A 22,028-nucleotide genomic window follows, 5' to 3' on the forward strand; every position below is an offset into this window, starting at 1 on the left:
CCCCGCCAATTTTCTTAGTGCAACTCTAATTAGGTCATCCTGCTAAGAAATTTAGCAGCGAGTAAAGTCGAGATATAGAGCGAATACCACTATGAAATAAACGCCAGCAACTTTCTTGCTAATATCGCTGGAAATTGAGCGGAATTAAAAAATAATAATAAAAGTAATAAATGGTATTATACGGCGAAAAATACATGCCTCGGCATTGCCGTCGCCATCTTCATAATCACGTGACTACTCCCTTTGAAAATTGTTAAGGTTACAATACACTAAATACTTTTGGTGTTCAATGCTATACCCTCTAAAAACAAAATCTTCATTTATTTGAAGACACAATTCTCTGTACGGGCACTTGCCATGACTTTATTTTTGAATATTTCTGTGTTCATGTGGTAGGGAAAACATTGTTGTATACTACAAATTCCCTGTTTTGCTTTTAGGTTGGAGACTACATAAGACTTTGACAGTTGGCGGGAAACCATCATCAACTGGAGAGATGCCGGTAAAAAGATGGCCATAAAACAGTGACCGCTGATTCGCATTGAGTTCTTTCTTACATATTGGATGACCTATGTTTTTTATTGTTTAAATCATTGCGGCTTGGAATGCTCTTTAAGAAAAGGTATGGTTATGGGGGTGTCTACGCGCAAAAGTTTGACTTTATTTTTTGTTAAAGTTATTGCTTTTACATTGAATTTGTGCAGGAAATCTTTTGGTATGTTGTGACCTAAACTAACTTATGATAAAAATGAAATATCATCTGCAAGTGCAAAATATGACTGGGAAAGCAGATTTTTGGTCATTTCTTAGCAAAAGGGAAGAAAATAAGTGCATTAAATGCATGAATTCAGATTATTTGACCTGGAATAGTTGTTTTTCAAGTTGACCCCCCACCCTTATATATTGGAATAAGGGCTAAATTGCTTTCCGACTTAAATTCAACCGCATATTGGTTGACCGTGTCGCGTTAATGTGTTACATGAAGTTAGAATTCAACGCCAGGGACTCCGTGATCGAGTAACGCAACTAAAACTTTTGCGAAAAGCATGAACATTCAAACAGAGCCCCATTTCACCGACATGGAATGGCAGGCATTTTTACAGTATGGACAGTGCAGCAGATGCTTAACTGAGCCAGCCTTCATATTTAGTACAATCATGAATTGAGCAAGATTTTATCACTTCATATTATTCATAAAAGTACACTTAAAATACATAAATGCATGTTTTTGTTTCATTTTTTTATCTTTTTCTATTGGGTATTTTGACTTTTTCAGGAAGAGGAATGTCTGCGACTAAGTCAAGGGCCACTGGATAAGGGTTGTTGATGGCAAAACAGGTAATAATATCATTTTGTTATCATGTACACAAGCAAATAAGCATATGTATGATGCTTTAGGTGTGAAAGACTGTCATAATCAGGATTGTGGTCACTCACACCCTTGCCGTCATGTAATTCTCCTCGCAGTTTGTATTGATAGTTCCGCGTCCTGACATGTAAAGCTCGTGCTTTGTTGGCAGCTGAAGTTGGCACTTAACAGGGTTATCCTTGTTCCTGAGCATGTATGCAGTACAGCTGAGTTGATTTGCTACTTGTTACCCTACAATTAGCTTGTTTTTGGTATTGTTTTCTCACAATATGCTTATATTCATGTTTCCGGCTTAAAATGGTGTCGCGCCTTACTTAAACATAGGATTGTTATAGCAAGTGTCCCCTTCATCATTTACCTTAGAGGGATTTTTTTGACAAAATTTGGCACTTTCAGCAACTTGTTTTGTTTTTTATTTGGTACATGGTTCTCTCATTCAGTGATTTAATGACAGTATTGTCCTTATTCTTTTTTCTTTGCATAGAAAGGTGACATGAATCATTGATATTTGTTGTGTTGAGAATTCTGCAGGAAGCTGTGTCCCCAAAAGAAGTACTAGTAACCCCTTTCAGGACACTGCCTTGATCTGAACTGCCTTTCTACCCCTGTTACTACATGGAACATCATTGCTAAGCTTATAATGCTTGCCTACATATGTGTTTTTTGTTCAATTTAACTTTTCCTTCCAGCTTAAACCCTTCCCCCCCCCAACAAATGAGCATTGTATTCTTTCGCTTGGTTACAAACTCCCATTTGGACCAGATTGCCACCATAAAAATAGCCTAAAGTACTTATTTTGTGTCCAAAATATGAAAATTTGTATTGTCTTGAACCTCTAAATGAGAGCTGGCAATGCATTTTGACCATCTGCTGCAGTTAAAAGGCACCCATGACATTACATGCTAGAATATTTCATTGGCGGCTGGTAAATAAATGGGCACCGATCGACAAGGCGCTTTCAAGATTTTACACTTTTATTGGTGTGAAATAACAAGTTATTGGAAGCTTATTGATTTCTACACTTCAAAGTATCTTTGATCTCTCATTTTGACTAATTAGTTTATTGTCTTGGATGAAATTGGATTGTTTTTGCTTTGAAATTGGCATTTTTGGGATGATTAAAAAAAAACACACAAAAAAGACATTATCAAAATTGCTTAGAGTGAAAATATCTAACAAATTCATTCTTTCCCCACCACACATTAGCCCCACTTGCATGTCTTTTTGGTTTGTTTTGGTATTTTATTGCAGATATTGAACACAACAGCTTTAAATCTTAAAGGGGCAGTTAAGCTTTAACAGGCCTAATATCGCCTTCTTCGGACTGAAAACACCCGCGTGTGAAAATATGATACAGAATGGCCAAATGGACAGCTAATCCAGCCAAACTTAAGATATTGGTGCAATATGGATGGGATGATAATAATATGAAAGAAAAACACATTTCAGTAAAAATAAATTTCTCTTATAGGTTACAATACACTAAATACTTTTGGTGTTCAATGCTATACCCTCTAAAAACAAAATCTTCATTTATTTGAAGACACAATTCTCTGTACGGGCACTTGCCATGACTTTATTTTTGAATATTTCTGTGTTCATGTGGTAGGGAAAACATTGTTGTATACTACAAATTCCCTGTTTTGCTTTTAGGTTGGAGACTACATAAGACTTTGACAGTTGGCGGGAAACCATCATCAACTGGAGAGATGCCGGTAAAAAGATGGCCATAAAACAGTGACCGCTGATTCGCATTGAGTTCTTTCTTACATATTGGATGACCTATGTTTTTTATTGTTTAAATCATTGCGGCTTGGAATGCTCTTTAAGAAAAGGTATGGTTATGGGGGTGTCTACGCGCAAAAGTTTGACTTTATTTTTTGTTAAAGTTATTGCTTTTACATTGAATTTGTGCAGGAAATCTTTTGGTATGTTGTGACCTTAATGGTTTGATATCACAAAATGAAAGTGAAAGTAGAATTGTCATAAATGACAACCTGTCAACGTGTTGTTTTTGCTTGCACGAGAGGGCGATTACACTCAATGTGCTTACATTGTTACCATAGGCTTTGATAATGACCTTTATAGTTTGGGTGGTTTTATTATTATGTATTGCTATCATGTAACTGCATGAGTGTGTATATGTTTACAATACACAAAGAATAAATAGTAGTATAAATACACTGATTGAGCTTATAATAATCTGAGAACTATAGCCAGGTCATTTAAGGACTTAAAATACATTTTTTTTAATTATGATTTCATGAAGACTTGACCATGCATGTCCTAGATTTCAAAATATCAAAGCCCTGGTCTGACACATTTGTGACATTAACGTTTAACTGTTATCAGGCTTCTGGGATTAGTTTTGATTGAACTATGTAAGGAAATCTATGTCAGGCACTGAATTTTTCTTGTTTTAAAACAGTCATAGATCAGTTGTGGCATCTCGGTAATGACCCATTTTTTCTTACTTGTCACACCCTTAAAACTTTCCACACTTCTATAATAGCAAATCTGGATTCAGGTGATCTTCAATGATACATTTAAACTTTAGCATTGTTACAAGAGTGCCGGTAAAGTCAAGTCACATATATAAATCCAGCCAATGTCCATATCAAAGTGTCAAAGACAAATGAAAGATGCGTTCATTAATTATTGTCCCATTGTTTGCTACTGCTGTGAGTTTTTATATTATATAACTGATAACCATCATGTGAGAGGAAATTCACATTATCTTAGTACATGTATATCAGGTTTAGCAGCCTTTAAGATAACAAAGTTGGCTAGTTTTTAATGTCGCTTCACGGGATCAAACCCGCAGCGCAACCTTCTGCAATCAAAGTCGACACTCTACCACTAGGCTTTAAGGGAGATTTTTTTTATCCATCGAGAGCAACCAAACCAAAAATTAAGTCAAATATTGCCGACTCGGTTTTATTGAGTCAGTTCATGAGAGATTATGGATCTCGATTGGTCATTGTCGGCTCAGGTATTATTTACATGTACCCCGGGCACTCTTAAGTATACTTACAGGTAACCCGGGTACGGTAAATATACGTAATCCTACTCGGTCGATATTAGACTGTACCCGAGCTGTATTCCCGCCCAAAATCCGATGTCGTAAAACGCGCAACCGATTATCTTAAACAAACTTCTCTTTAAAAAAAAAATGCATCAACATGCTTTTTGAGTATGTGTTCCGATAATATAGAGGCCATTTTACAGAAAATTGACAAAAATGTGAATATATAATTACAGTTTTATTATAAAAACATAGCCGACAACGACCGATTTAGCGTTACATTTCCCGGGTACGTTTTAGTATATTTACCGTACCCGGGGTACATGTCAGTATACTTAAGAGTACCCGGGGTACATGTAAGTAGTATCCGAGCCGACAATGACCGGTCGAGCGATAATGGAAGGTAAAACATCTCTTACGCCCCCTAACATCGCCTTAAGCAATATTCAATTCTCAACACGAAAGTGCTGGAGTCATTGATTCCGAGGGACCAGACAAAACACTTGATTAATCTACGAAATAAAATCATTTGATTAATGACAATTCTATTATTTGAGCCAGGTCACAAGAAAGCGCAGTCTAATCAGTATTCAATTAAACTAGTTGTTATTGTCAGAAAACCACTTTTAAACAAACAGCTTTCAAGCGACCGCAGGCTGATCTCGATCTAAAATGGCCACAATCGCCTTAATGTCTCCTTTACTGTGACACACTTTATTTAACTTTAAAATGATATGTACTAAAATAGAAAGAAGAACGAATACAAAGCAGTAAGGAGTTTGTAATCAATGTGATCTGCAAATCCCCCATGAAATGTTGATATCGGGTATCATAGTCATTCAATAAGTCGCAAAATGCTCGAATACAATTTATAAAGTAAAATGTGACTTAAATTGATAGCTAAAAATACCAGTATGCCAGTTTTGCCGTGTCAAGCTGTCAAGATCCAGAAAGTTATTTATTCACATCGAATATATTCTTCGATTCCATCCATTGTTGTCATAAGCGGAGATTTAGTGTATAAATAACTCGTATATCCTAAATAACAGTTTCTAAATAGCCAAATAAGCCGATTTATGCTGTAAGAAAGTTTTGACACGAGTGTCAACAATCTCTCATGGGCGCGGCCATTGTTGTATGTTGAGGCACGAACGACAACTCTGCTAGGAGAATATAATCAATGATAATCAGCGAGTTATGCCGATTAAATAAATCGAGCTATCTCAATCGGACTTGCTCGGTCTTTTACATAAGTCGCCATTGTGAAGAAGCATCGTCAATAAGCCAGAGAAGCTAATCACTTTTCAATTCAGAAATATCCAACAAACTGAAAATTCATTCCATTAATCAGTGAATAATGAATCGCAAAAAGCAGACATTTGAAATAGAATGTAAGGTTCGTTTGAAAGTTTAAATTTCTCAGAGTATTTCAAAATACAAAATTTCAATAAATTACCGAATATTAAATCGACTTTATCATATCTTTCAGCTGCTATTTGCGAGCAACTTGCGGGAAAATCTTTAGACAAAAGGCTACTCTATTGGAACACGATAATTTTGTCCACACATGATAACATTGTTGTTCCATTGTTGTGTTTAATGGTTTAGTAAACCATGTGAGTTTGAACGTCATCAGACGTCTGCCCAGGGCCGACATAAGCCGTTTGCATGCGCAACTTGTGGATAAAGTTTCGCAATTAAAGCTGATCTAAACCGACATTTAAGACACGAAAACAAAGAGTAAATACACCAGTGCCCAATGTGTGACAAAGTATTCAAAAGCAGTCGGCGACTAGAGGACCACAAGGGAGTCCACACCAATGCACTTTATGCACACATGTGTCCGGAATGTAACAAGACATTTAGGTTTTAATCTGACGTGGCACGCCATCGTAAATTAACAATGCTTCAGCTAATACAGGATGATAGGGCGATTACCACAACTATTCCGCTTACCGTCAAAATTTTATACTTCTGACGAGAGCACCGTATCCGTCTGAAGAAAAGAAACATGGCGGACGAAGCAATATCAGGTAAGTGGGTGACAAAATGTTTTATTATAAAACACTGAAAAATGATTGCCACTTGCGAAGCACTCCATGGAATTTCTAAACCAATATGTCGTCTATTTAATAGTTTACCAGTCGTGAAATATTTAGCATGTCTTTGAAATAGTGTTTACAAAAAGTCGTGTCGCGCTCGACACCATTCGTACTTGTGAGAAAAATGTAATAATCAGATGATTGTCGATGTGTCAGACCTGAAGTGACAGACTTAAATCATTGTATATATATATATATATATATATATATATATATATATATATATATATATATATATATATATATATATATATATAAACCTTGTTTAAATATCTGTTAAAGGCATTTTTTTTGGTTAAAACATGCATCAATTACATACATATCGATGCACCGCGCAACCCTGATTATAAACACCGTATTTATATTCCGTGTCACTGAAATTCGTGGCACCGCTAACTTCTGCACATGTTTTTAAATGATAAGCTAGAACGAGCCATCGTGAGCTGAATTTATTTACGATAGTCTTCCATTTATAAAATTTTCATGTTCCAAATTGATCTTGAAATTGATGGCATGCTTGCACCAAAAAAAGGTTCACCGGGATCGATCGTCTTTCTTTCCAGTACTTGGAGGGCTCATGTTTAAGTCCCATGTTTCAATGTATCTATACTGTTGTGGTAAAATACAATCATTATTGATAATTATTATTTATTGATTTCAGATTAATAATCAACAAAAAAGATGTCCAGCTACGATTATGGATGGTTTAAGCAAATGTTGGTGTACAACTAACCGAAGGAAATAATAAATTTAGTTATGTATAGAGTGTACAAAGTGATGTTGAATTGGTTAAATTTACTGAAATATGAATTTGATGTTTGAGGGCAAAACCAAAGACATTTACCAAAGATGCTCTCGACTACTTATATCAGAAACAAAGGGGTTATAATAATAAAAAAACAACGTTTTCGAGACTGTCTATAGAAGCTTGTGAGTGCATATCTCCATATATAAGACATTACAGCGCGGTCCGTTTTAACGAGATGTAAAATGTTGGAATCATAAATAGTTATTTCCGACAAGTATTAAAAAAACAATTAAAAACCTAATATTTTCAACGTACATTGTAATATTCGGCACCCGGAGAAAAAAGTCTCCTTTTCTTGTTTTTTGTTGTTTTTGTTTGTTTGTTTAAACATGAGTTTGAACGTCTTTTCCTTCTGAAAGAAAAAAATCAGAATAAAGCGGTGCTTTTACGGACATTGTTGAGCGGTGTTCATATTTGTATAATATCAGTGTTGAGCGGTGCATACTTGCTAACACGTGTAAATGTAAAAATCACAGTTATATTCAATAAAGCATGCCATAATGTGTTGTTAATTTATTCTTCTACCATAACATACCGTTTAACAAAAATAAATCATTTAAAATGTTTAAAATCTGCCAAAAATACGATTTTTCGCGTCATGAAAGTCACTTCTTTCACGACATGCTCAAATTGTTTTCACTATTTTGAAGTTAATAGCGACTTAATTTTGATGCGGTTAACGGCAATTAGATGTAAAGTATATACTTCGTTCGATAGAATATCTTTTTATTACCAACTTACCTTCTTTTCTCGTTTTTAGCTCATCTATTTTTTGAAAAAAAATTATGAGCTATTGTCATCACCTTGGCGTCGGCGTCGGCGTTGGCGTCGGCGTCCGGTTAAGTTTTGCGTTTAGGTCCACTTTTCTCAGAAAGTATCAATGCTATTGCATTCAAACTTGGTACACTTACTTACTATCATGAGGGGACTGGGCAGGCAAAGTTAGATAACTCTGGCGTGCATTTTGACAGAATTATGTGCCCTTTTTATACTTAAAAAATTGAAAATTTTGGTTAAGTTTTGCGTTTAGGTCCACTTTTCTCAGTAAGTATCAATGCTATTGCATTCAAACTTGGTACACTTACTAACTATCATGAGGGGACTGGGCAGGCAAAGTTAGATAACTATGGCGTGCATTTTGACAGAATTATGTGCCCTTTTTATACTTAGAAAATTGAAAATTTTGGTTAAATTTTGTGTTAAGGTCCATTTTATTCCTTAAGCATCAAAGCTATTGCTTTCATACTTGCAACCCTTACTAACTATCATAAGGGGACTGTGCAGGCAAAGTAATGTAACTCTGACTGGCATTTTGACAGAATTATGTGCCCTTTTTATACTTAGAACATTGAAAATTTGATGAAGTTTTGTGTTTAGGTCCACTTTATTCCTACAGTATCAAAGCTATTGCTTTCATACTTGCAACACTTATTAACTATCATAAGGGGACCGTGCAGGCAAAGTTATGTAACTCTGACTGGCATTTGGACGGAATTATGGGCCCTTTATACTTAGAAAATTGAAAATTTGGTTAAGATTTATGTTTTGGTCCACTTTACCCCTAAAGTATCATAGATATTGCTTTCATACTTGGAACACTCACAAACTATCATAAGGGTACAGTAAAAGGACAAGTTGCATAACTCTGGTTGTCATTGTTACGGAATTATGGCCCTTTTTTGACTTAGTAACTTTTAATATATGGTTAAATTTTGTGTTTCGATCCACTTTACTTCTTAAGTATCAAGGCTATTGTTTTCAAACTTTAAATACTTTCATGCTATCATGAGGTTACTGTACCTGGCAAGTTGAATTTTACCTTGACCTTTGAATGACCTTGACTCTCAAGGTCAAATTATTAAATTTTGCTAAAATTGCCATAACTTCTTTATTTATGATTAGATTTGATTGATACTTTGACGAAACTACTCTTACCTGACATACCACAATAGACTCCACCCAAACCATCCCCCCTCCCCCCCCCCCCTTCCCCCCCCCTCCCCCCCTCCCCCCCCCTATTTTTTTTAAGATCATCTCACAAATGACCACCACACCCTCACACTATACCCCCACCCCCCCACCCCACCCCCCCCCCCTCAATTTTTTTTTTGAATTTTTTTTTTTTTAAACCACCCCTCACACTATACCCCCCCACCCCCAATTTTTTTTTAAACGGTTATGTTTGAAATACCGTCCAATAACCCCTCCCCCCCGCCCCCGATTTTTTTTTTTTCGCTTTTTTGGAAGATAATGTAATAAATGTCCACAACCCCACACTATACACACCTCTTCACTCCACCCCTCCCTCCTTTGTGACTTTGTGATTGAAAATGAGAGTCCCTTCACCTTTAAAAAGAAAATAGATGAGCGGTCTGCACCCGCAAGGCGGTGCTCTTGTTTTTTCATGTCTGTACTCGCTCAAAAGTTTGCGGACATGTTTTTGACAGAATGATACGGTGCTCTTGTTAGAAGTATAAAATTACGACGGTGAGCGGAAAAGTTGTGGTATTCGCCCTATCACCGTGTAATAAAGTGTGGAATTTACTCAATACAGCGGTCTTCAAATGGTATATGGTGTAAAAAGTGTTTAAAGTAACTTCGCAAAATAATTGGATAGCTATGTCGGCGTAACTTTTTGAGATATACGTACATCTGTACATTTTATTCGCACCTTTGTTATATATTCCATTTCTCAACGATTGTTTGTCTTTTTGGGCTCGGTTTAGGATGAAAATATTCATAGATGATAACATTGTGATTTGTTCCTTGTCTTTAAATTAATATATTGCCCTTTTAGAACGTTTGTTCAGATGCATCAAATGAATTTATAATATGATGTTAAACGTAACGACTTAAGACTGTGTTGGACAATTGCTTCACACATATTTTACTTTCTCAATGGGCAATTAGTTTTTGTGAAGTCACTGCGACTAGAAGATTGTTGTTGTGTATTGTTTTTCATGTCTCATTGTTCTACTTGCAGACATAGATTAAACAGAAACCTGTGTTACTGACTTGTATGTATTTAGCTGCGCGCTTATCTCTGAGTGCAATGGGTATTGCCTCATCTTATGCAAGGTACATGAGAAATGATAGAGATCGTCATTCTATATATTACTCTCTTTTATGAGTTGCAAAAATGGCAGTCTTTTTTAAACAGCTGGATGTATATAATAAAAAAAAATCATTTTGAGTTATTTGTAGAGACTTAGTTTACATTGAAAAAGCAATGTTATAATGTACATTATGTATTAAATTCGCATACACATCGTCATTTACCGTGTAGTGGTTCGTTTGTTTTATTCAAAGACAAATGCTGGTCGAAACTTTAAACTTGTGCTAGTATAATGCCCACCCTTCAAAGAAGAGGGGGTATACTGTTTTGCAGGATGTCGGTCTGTCTGTATACCAGTTTGTTTCCGATCAAAACCTTGTGAACGAATTAACCACTAACCTCACATATGCATTTTTCTTTGCTAGTAAGTGACTCCTAATAAAATTGGAGTCACTAGATTAAATGTCAAGATCACCGTAATACTAAGAAGTGAAAATTGTTTCCGATCATTAACTTGTGAATGGAGGATTGGCTTGATTATTCCCACGTGCATTGTTGATGGACCGTAGATAGCCTCTATTGAAATTGGGGTCAAATGTCAAGGTCACTGTCACACTAAGTGTAAAATCGTTCCCGATCATTAACTCGCCAAATGATTCACCGATTGGCTTGATACTAAGCATGTGGATTTGCCTTGGATAGTAGATGACCGCTATTGAAATATTTGTTGCAACAAATCCTGTGTCAAGGCCCTGTTTTTGTGTGTGGTTTTTTAGGGGGGGGGGGGGCATCTGTCTCCGACAGTGGAGCTCTTGATTATTACTGATATATGTTATGTGAAATGCCAACTTAATTTTTCATTCCGTTGATTTTTGTGTAGGTATATATCGCGCGCACAGTTAAGGCAAGATTAAGTCGGCATTTCTCTTAAACATTCTTTGCTTAAATTTTCGTGCTCTTCATAACCAAACATTATCAATGTCCAACGAGAAACTTGCTTAACAATTGTGATATATCTCATTTGTGAAAAAAGTTAAGTGAAAGGCTGAATCTGGTATTTATTCTGTTTGTTTCGTTGTGTTACATATTACATTTTCTAGGCAATATTTTGTCAGCATATCACCTAAACAGTTTGTGATCATTATTGATTTATTTTTCAAACTGTTTATACATATATTAAAGATAAATCTTTTTATGGTTAAATTAAAAAAAAATGACACATGTTTGTTTCTTTTTGTTTAATACCTGTATTTCATGACAATCTACAGATTTTACAAAAAGTAAAATGTAAGCCAATAGGGCTGGGATTTTGACAATGTGTATTGCTGTTAAGTTGGTTTAATCCGAAATATGACAATACATCGAGTCCGTCCACGATGGCATGAAATGCACCTGTAACATACAACCATGACTACCCGGTAGTCGAGTAATCTTTGACAAACGTATAATAAAGGTGAACAAAATTAATTTCAAAGCATCATTTGTTGCATGTAATTCATTACAAATCGATGTACGAATTTATAAAACCTGAGTTGATGAATGCGTACATCAAAACGCCACAGAAAGTAGTTCTATATTATCCAGGTGTAGCCCCACTCGACTGGTAGGTAACATTTCCCCCTCGTTTCTTCGCCTGGACTATAAACGAACGCTCAGAGAACCACTTTGAATAGCGTTCCTGTCGCTTCAAACTGTTTCTTCCTTCCGTTTCGACTTGCAATGCCGCCTTTTGGATTCATCGAACGGGTGGTCTCTGTAAAATATGGCGTTTAATGTCGCAGTGCGTTAAAACCCATTGCAGTGTTTTATGTAAAATAGTTTTACATTTATCTGCTTTTAATACATAAACATTAAACGGCACGTGCAAGAACGATCTTCATGTTGCACAAATTAGCAAAGTATTGAAAGTATGTTATATACTTTAAATTTTACGTTTGATTTGACAGAATTCTCTAAAATAAATTTTCTATGTTTGACCGTGTGCGCACGTTTTCCTTCAGGTTAAACATAATAAAACTCTAAACCATTTACTATAAACTATAACAAGAAACATATTGGGTACTTTGAAATCGTATCACAACATACCTATTCATTTCGAAGAAATTTGTGGCCAATATTTCAGATTTTTTTTTCTCGAATAAGAAATGAGAGTGTTTTATTGCATTCATTCTGACCTAGTGAAGGGCAATTTCTTTTAAAGTCGATTGACTTTATGAGACGGTCGTGAAAGGTCAAACGTAATGTTAAACAGCTACGTCGATAGAAACTTGCACAAAACTTTCATCCTGTCGATCTGTTGTGTTTTTTCTGTATTGTCCTTGTAATTGATCGTCGTTGTCTAGCAGCTTGTACACAGGTTTTCGTGATGTCTTGTAGGCAAATGGTCTGAAAAGTAATACAGATATCAGCGTTTAAGTAAAGTGTATTGTCTTGTACAAACAGGAAATAAACCCTATTGATGAATTTCTTTGCATTATGTACAAAAATGTAGCAATAACTATACTTCATAATTGAATATTATAGTTCAACCACAAAAACAATACACGTACTTTTTTAAAAGAGCTCTCGATAAACTTCCAAACTTCTGCCACAGTAACTGCAACTTAACCACGTCCATCTAGGAGTGTTAGTTCAGAAAATATGGTTTCACCAATCATTGATGAAAAAGTTCTTACGTGATACGTCCCTCGCTGAGATAATCCATAAAGTAGTATATTTGCATCAATATTTGCCATTAACGCTTCCCACAATTGTGCTAAACACCAGTTTATATGCAGACCAGATGGTGGGACATGGTTATGAGTGTAACCATTCAAAAGCCGATTTCTTAGAGGCATTCTCATCACGACTCTTTCGCTTGCAGATATACCAGGATCATCATTGGCTTTTCACCATAGTCTGACATCTCTGAAAAAATTAGCCTCGTATATATCTTCATGTATTTTCATTTGTTTTTCAACCTCCTCACTAAAATGTGTAACTGCCACAGGAACGGACATTAATTTCAAGTTTTGGTTTTATCAAATTTATAGTATTTGAGTTGGCGTCCCGTTTCCGAGCTTCTTTACTCATACATTATATCACTTCGTTACATACTTTTCTTCTAGTTCTAGTCAATAAATGAGAAGCATCGACATATGAGATTTTAAATTGACCTCTTGCTTTACTAAAACAACCGTTTCAGCATAATTCGTCCAGTAAATGATTCGTGTTGTTTGCTTCAGTTGTTCTTGTATTGGCAAATGCATTCTCTTCTGCACAGGGTAATCCTTTAGCAATTGTATTTTCAAAGTTGCTTGGTTGTCCAAGACGTGTGTCAACATTTGCACAAGTTTCTGTTTGTTCGCTCTCATTATTGGGAAACATTGGAAAAGGTTTGACAATATGCTAATTGCTTTTTAAATGTTCATACTTTTTTTCCAACACATACTGACAGTTAATAATATTTACATCGCTCTTTTTCAATACTTTCGATACAACTTTTTGTTATGTCTTGTATTTCGTTCGTGTCATTTCTAAGCCCGAAGAAACTGCGTAATGAATCTATCTTTTTGGCTTTAGTGCAGCATTCGTTAATCAATAGTGTTTTCATTTTCTTGAAGTACTTGACAAAAACATTCAGTTCCACATTTTGGAGTAAAGCTAAGGATTTGGCCGTTTGGAAACGTTACTTATATGACATCAGATATTTTACCATTTCACTGCTCTTTGATGTTAGCTTTCTTATCACACTGTATCATTCGCAGTATGTTTGGGCACATTAATTTCCAAAACACACATTTTCTTATTACACGAGTTTGACACACATACACAAGCCTTTTGTTAACGCTATTTAAATCAGGTCGATTCTTGTTATTGCCGTTTTCGTCGTGTTGAGTGTTGGAATCAAGCACATCACAATTTGAGGTAGCAATCATATCCTGCTTCAAATTTTCGTACGATTCATAAATCAAGTAAGTGTCTTCGTCATTGATAATTTCGCGATCATTGTCTGCATCATTGTCACCAATTTCACACTGAGCATCTGTACTTTTAGGGTCCTGCGCTTTGTCCACAACATTCTTTGACAACTTTAATCGTATTTTTTTCATTCTTGCAGATATCGATGGCGACCATTGTTCATTGTTTTGTGCAAGCAATTCGCCTTTAAAAGGAATTGTCAATATTTATTGTTAAGAAGTACCAATTAATTTTTTTGTTCATGCTCTTTATAGAATGTAGTATGTATGGTTTTGTGATTTTTTCCTGTTTTTCTACAGGTCGTTTTGGTCTTTGGTAAGTGGTTCGCCTTCTACACTTCTAACCGCAATCTCGTGCCACTGGCCATCGAAAGTTACCACTGACGCGTGCAGAAAAGCTTTTGTACCCGTATTTAAAACTTCCTGTGGAATGTTCGACATTGTATCTGTCCTTAGGGAGTACCCTTTGGTAAACCAGCCAACTGGGCGCAGCGAATTAAAGTTGCTTCCCATTCTTAATCGAGATCACAACGAATAAACAAAAACACTTCGGTAGCCTTTTTCGTTTAAGCTCATAAACATTGTCGTAAACTTCTGTTAGTTTTTCAATCAAAAGAGCCAGTCTACACTGAAGTTAAGTTTGAACGGTCGTTTTGTTTGACATGGATGTGCCAGTCCGCACTAATGGGAAAAGACCAACAAATTCAACATCATTCTCACCATTTTTTCAATTGACTTGTTCAAAATGTTACTTGTCGGCAAACGTTTTCGGATTCATACAACTGTTTTCTTTTTGTAGGGCTTTGCAGAACACTTCGTGATTACAGCGCATTTTAGAAACACTACTGATGTCAGGTCGCCAACACAGGTAATATCGACAATCTACATTTAAGGCATCCATCTCAGATTGACATTACAGATAACATCAATCAGGGAACGTTTATTTAAGTCATTTTCTACGAATCCTGCCTCACATAAAAACGCATTCTGGGAACAGTACGGGCATTACCGCGTTAGTAAATGTTGCAGTTGCATTTATTTCGTTGGCTACACCGTACTCCGTATTTTGTTTCACTTCATCGGATGGCTGGCCCTCAATGTGACACATTACTTTATCATAATGGTCCTGTTGTTGCGTATGCCGTCAAGTTCTATTGCCTTGTTGATTGTGCTTCCGGTAACTTTTGCGTTTGCCCGTCTCTCACACCAGGTATGCGTTATATGTTTAATAAGCCATGTATTGTCAGACTGTGCTGATCCCGCATCATGGCTTGAATCCCGAGGAATTAAACTGTCATTTACACTTATAACACCTGATCTGCAAAACGGTTTGTTATTCAAACAACAGAATAGCCCTTCTATTTCCTCCACTGCACAATTCCAGGTGTTCGTATAACTGTCAATGTCGTGTATTAAAGCAATTGCCGAACTTATTGCATAAACGAATTTTCCATTTCGCCATTCACCTACAGTTTTCTCAATCATTATTTGATTTTGCATATTCTCGTTTCTTGCCGATTCCTGTTATAACATGGAAATGCTAAGAGATTGTTTTTAAACTAACTCAGATACATTCTTTCAGCTTGTTCTTGTCTTCAATTATCATATCTGCCGTGCAATCCTCCTGCTTGAAGTTCTCCATAGATTTCTTTCAATTTAAGATAGGAGACTTCACTTTCAAATGTATTTCTTTTTTCTCTGCCAATGCACTGTTATTAATAATGTCAAGTAAGTCAATATATCCTTCACCCTTCATAAATCATGGCTTCAACTTTTTCCCTCAAAGGTATAACAGTATGACTTGTAAGGAACATTTGTACTTAAGTGCTCTATAATGTCATGTGCTATTTCTGGTTTTCTAACTCACTTTTCTAACTGTATTGAATAACACTGTATGCTGTTAAACATGTCTGACCTGAACAGTAAAATGTATCTGTTACTTTGCTGGGTTATAATTTTAACGGATAGTCTTATTTAATACAATTTGACTGATGTTTTTGAGACCTTACATGAATGCTACAAATCGACCACCAAATAACCTTAATCCAAGTTTCCAGAATTTCTTACTTTCGTCTGAATACCTCATATATGTTGTTGTTCCATTATGATACCAGTAAACGACATCTCACCACAATATAAATGCAATATTATTCATCATTTGGGCATTAACAAGATTATTTTTTGGAAAATGTGACTTTGTTATTGAGCGTAGTCGTTTGTTTTTCGACGAAAACGCTCGCTTAGTTTCGGAGTGAACTTGAGTATAGTTTTGACTCCATTTAAACTGGTTGAGGACCTCCTCCAAAGAGTCATCCACGTTGATTGCGATTTTGTTGATGCAATTGCAGACCTCGTCCGCCTCCGGCAAAACGAAAAGGAGTATCTGGGTCGTTTTTCCATGATGGTCAATATGCGAGAAATTACAAAGAAAATCATTATATATTTCTTTTATAAAGCTTTGTTAAAATATGTTTATGAGTTGTTATATGTCCTAGTTTTGTTTTCATGATTACAGCAGCGATCTCACTATTTATGTTTACGACAGCATATTATGTGAACTTGTTCATGCTAAAAAGCCATTCATGGTGAGCGAAGCATCGCATTGCGTTCCATTAACGTATCTAGCAGCTTTAATATGCATTTTAAACGACCTCTTAATAACGCAAAGAGCGTAAAAACCACACAGCACATTATTTACATCGTCAACGTGTTAAAACGTGTAATACCTATTAAAAACGAAAAGAGCATAAAAACAAATTCGTCAACATTTTAAATAAATGTCGCCAATTACACACGTATGCAATGATTTATTCTTAAATCTTAAGATATCGATATAAATTGCAAGAAAAACTGTCTTGTTTGCACTAAAAAAATTTGCAAATGTATTTCAATAAAAAAATATTCTTTTTTATGTTTATATTCTGTCCAGCCGTGCGTAAATCCCCGTGAACCCCGTTTATTCTGCATCCTGTATTTATAACATGCTTTGTCAAAATGTCTGAATAAATAAAAGCGATTACACTTATCATTATGGATTATGTCACACTTCCCATAAATCACTATAACATGAAAAAGCTGTTGTTAATTTATAGAAACAACTTTGAAATTGGCTTATTTAAGCCATATGTATCAGAAAAGAGCGAATATTTTAGGTCAATATATATAATGGTTAAAATTATTGATACGCAACATGTGATTTTGCATAATTTTCCTTGACTAAAACTTATTGAAGTATTTATAAACCTACCTAAATATAACTAGTAGTCAAACAACAACTTCAAAAGAACTATGGTGTTATATTTTCAGTGATACAGTTGTGCAGGAGGAAAATGAGACCCGAAAGATTATGAACTCAAATTCAACTAAGAAAAAGCTAGTCACTGAGTGTTCTTGTTAACAGCCCTGTGTGCAAGGCCGCAACTACATAAAATATTATAGCTGGCTCTGGACTCAACCTCATGCATCCTAGAATGATCTTTGAACGTGATGGCAAGGATGGTCTTATCACATTTTGCATAGTGAAGAACTGAGACGATCGGCATATGGTCCCAAATACAAAGCGGGATTTGGAGACACTTATTCCAACCTGGCTGAGTTCTTCAAAAACCGATCATGAAAATCATTTGTTTGTTGTTTTTTTTTAATTTAATGTTATCACTATTTATTGATAAATCTATCATCTTTTAAACTTGTATGATTGAATTTTTTAATGTGCCTCGTTACTTAATTATGAATTGTCTAATTTCCCTGTCACATTTTTAATACTGTTATATATAGGGGAATGCATTTCATTTACAATTTCAAACTAGGTTAGCAAATCTTACTACATTTAGAAGGTTCCATGTCACACATGATATGATGTATAGATAATTTCTATGTTCAAAGATTACAATTTCCAGATGCCATGCCATTTTTTTTAAGCCTTGTGACCAGAAATTGCAATTTTCGGGCTTGCCGAGTGATGATGACATCACTTTTTAGTTGTATTTTCTTTATTCCTTTTCTTACGCGTTATAAACTTTCATATGTGTATATTATCTATTAACATATTATCATTACATACTGAAAACGTGATGTTTGTTCAATATTTGAATTAATGAGATTGAAACTTGTAAATACATGATTCAGAAAAAAGGGAAAAATGGGTTGTCAAATTAAAATGTAAACAAAAACATATCGTAAGGTGATTTGTATTAAAACTTTAATTATAAATACATAATATAATAACAAAAAGAAATAGGCGGGAAAAAATAGAGAAAATCAAAATATCGAATTAGAGTGCTTATACCATTAGTCTTAGTTAAAGTGTGTAGAATAATGTCAACTATTGTGACATATTTAATTTCAATAAAAGCTGAGAGTTTCTAATGTTCCATTCGGTTAAGACCATTAGGAAATATTACCAAACATACTGAAAATATGAACTTTTTTCAAGTAATGTAATATACCAGACGTGATATTTTAATCAATATAAATTAATAATTGTAAAACAATACGGTATTTTAGAACTTTTCTTTTTTCGTCATTCGTGGTTGACAGTCCCTTTAAGCATAGTATTACATCAATTTAAATGAATTAAATACACACGGTGATAAAGGTAAAGAAGTACATTTTTCAAACTCAGTCGAGCGTAAACGCCATGAATGGCGCTATTGGAAATCCGGGCTGAATGCATGTGCGAAAAGTATCTTCCCAGATTTATACATGCAGTCATGCACGACAATTTCTGTTTTTATTGATTTTTTTATAACAGAAAGTGTAAACATAAATTCAATCTAGACTGAAAGTGTTATCCCAAATTTGCCTAGGGTAATGATGACAGTAGATGTTTGCGTGACTGTCAGATCAAGCCCGGTATCGTGCTTGAATATGGTTCAGTTAGAGAGGAAAGATCTCTGCTCTTGACAGACTTCTTTCGTTCAACATAGTTTTACTGGCTATTTTAATTTAGTGTTACCTGCATCAGCACACGTCTCTAACTGTAGGCTCCAATCTTTAAACATAACCATGAAGATCATTGTTATAAATGCGAAACTATCAAAATAAGAAATATTTGTATGATATTCCTTACATGAAAACATGATTTCCCATGTCTTGCATCCTTACGTTGTTCCCATGAGCCTTTGCTTAATATCTGGAAACTTCCCGAATACTTAGAATAAAACATCTATCGCAACAGACATCCATGATTTCCCAAACGTTCAATACGTACATTTATGTACAAATAGCATTACTGGTATTAAAGCCACACACCTTGAAATGAAGTACATGTTAATCAATACAGATATATGCAATTTAAGAGTGTGCAAAATTGTGATTAAATCTATAGCCTAGTAAGCAAGTAATTTATTTTTATTTTTTAAATTTTTAAACCGAAAGTAGGATTTCTATACATATAAGTCCATTTCGACAAACGCGATTATTTTTAAGTTTTAAATGGCAAAAAGATGGATTTACCTTGTAACCACCAGATATATTCTAATTGAGATGGATTAAATTAAATATATAGCCTAGTTAGCAAGTAATTGATTATTTTCAAAACGGTGACTCTTTTAAAACCAAAAGTAGGATTTCCAGACGTATACGTCCATTTTCGACATACGCGATTATTTTTAAGATTTTAAGCGCAAAAAAGACGGATTTCTAACTTGTAACTACCAGATATATTCTAATTTGCATAGATTAAATATGTTTCTTATTTATACTTAAGTTTACTTTGCCATTTTTTTTCTTTCAATGTGTGTGGCTTTAACCTCAATTTTACTTACTCTGAAATAGTATTTTTATGTTTAGTGATCGCACACAACGTTACTTCGTATGTTGCGAATTCTGGAGTAAGCAATTATTCTTATACAAGTTCCACACCATATGTAATACATGTAACCCATTGATCCAATGCACTTCCGTTCGGTAACTTATTGTTCAGTCGGTTCCCAATAAAAACGCACTTGGAATTATTTCGCCGCTTTCATATACATAATATCATTTAAGGCATAAGTCGCTTTCAAGTGTCCCTTCACGAAATTCAAGAGCAGAAAAATATTAAAACTCTCGTAATAGTGTGACCGTTTTTATGAATAATTACTTTATGAAGTAATCGTGTACGGTAAATGTAAATGTAGGCAAACTCAATTTATAAAACCACCAGATGGCTTATAAAAATCAATCTAATTATTTTCATCACCAATGGTAAAGTAAAATAATTGTCTAGTTTATGTGTGCTTCACGTAAAGTTGTGAGCGATTAGACTTGTAGTGGTCATTTACTATGTGTTCGGTTTATTTAGGTTTAACATCAATGACATTCAAATTCACTCAAACGGGTGTATGCGACATGTAAACGTCTTGATGTTTTATTGCGTGGTTTTACACACGAATAGCTTATTTAATTGTAATGTGTATATTAGTGCAATTTAACCTAGAAAAGAATCGACGCCAAACAGGCTTGGTCAGTATCGATCATCAATTGTTGTCAGTCACAAACGATTTATCAAAAGATCGGAATTATAACTTCAACATACGTTCGAGTTATGGATGACGTTGAAATGCATTATGTATTACAATATGGCATTTGACTAAAGAACTCGGGATGATTTCGAAATTTCCAACACATCGCTCTCATACCAGCTCGCCATTGCCAACCGAGCGTTTCTCCAATATTGTTTGAAGTGAGAAGTAAGCAGAAGCTGATGATTGCCATCCTGATGCGGATGGTCATATGGTTTAAATGGAAGGAAAAATGTGGTAGCTCTGGACTAATGTTTAAAATACTGGAAATTTAAATAAATACGGGAAATTTATTGAGGAATGCTGGAAATCTTGTTTTATATTTTAACATCTTGTGTAAGTTAAGAAGTTAAGTTTGATAACAAAATAATTAGAGTATGTAGGTAATACAATTATTAATAAATAAGTATTTTATTTTTGGTAATTCATGTGAAATACACAACATATTCACTAAATATGTTACAAATGACCATGTTTTTTTAATAACGTTATTAACGTAGATCTAATTATAATGTATCTGTCTGTAATTCACTAGCCGTATCGAAACATCTGAATTAAAGAAAAAGCTACATATTCACTGGTGTATTCACCTTTCATACATCGTTAAACAATTCAAAGAGTTGCCAACGATTTCTATTATGCGTGACAATGAATTGTGTTGCAAAATAAATATATTTATTGTCCTTCCTATGCGATTCAAAATTTAAAAAAAAATAAACTCCAGCTGCTGGAGCAGTATTGCATTCTCATAATAAAAAAATTAGTTGGTCATTTATTTAAGGCAAGTGACCGATTGCAAAATTTGCGTACATATGGCGGTAAAAGCGGAATGAATGTGTTGACTGCAGTGGCTAATCTCCGACGACACTTTAAGCACATACATTGAGCCCAGATTTACCACAACGAGACTCAATAACCCTCAAAGCGGATGGTATGCAGTTCATCTTTTTTTGTTAGACGTTCCTGCAACACCAGAAAACAAAAATCTAAAAACTAGATGAAACAACATCCTAAATAAATGACATGCTAATACAATATTATGTCCTAGAATCATTAAGCTTAATGCACAATTCTTTTTCCTAAACAAGCCAATCCGTTACGTATTAATGGTTCAGAATTATTTTATCTTTGGTCCGGACCAAATGTCCATATGGTTTTTGCATGTGCTAACCGACTATGCAAGAGAATATCAAATGGTGGTGTT

General features: G+C 34.9%; 1 long non-coding RNA gene across 1 annotated transcript; it reads left to right on the forward strand.

The window, feature by feature from the left end:
• Positions 1 to 437: 437 nt before the first annotated feature.
• LOC127873465 (uncharacterized) lies at positions 438 to 3,308 on the forward strand. The gene is made up of 3 exons (XR_008046169.1): positions 438 to 502; positions 1,277 to 1,338; positions 3,023 to 3,308. It is a non-coding gene; the product is annotated as an uncharacterized LOC127873465 (long non-coding RNA).
• The last annotated feature ends 18,720 nt before the right edge of the window (positions 3,309 to 22,028 follow it).

This window comes from Dreissena polymorpha, chromosome 3, assembly GCF_020536995.1.
Source record: "Dreissena polymorpha isolate Duluth1 chromosome 3, UMN_Dpol_1.0, whole genome shotgun sequence".
NCBI classification, from domain to species: Eukaryota; Metazoa; Mollusca; class Bivalvia; order Myida; family Dreissenidae; genus Dreissena; species Dreissena polymorpha.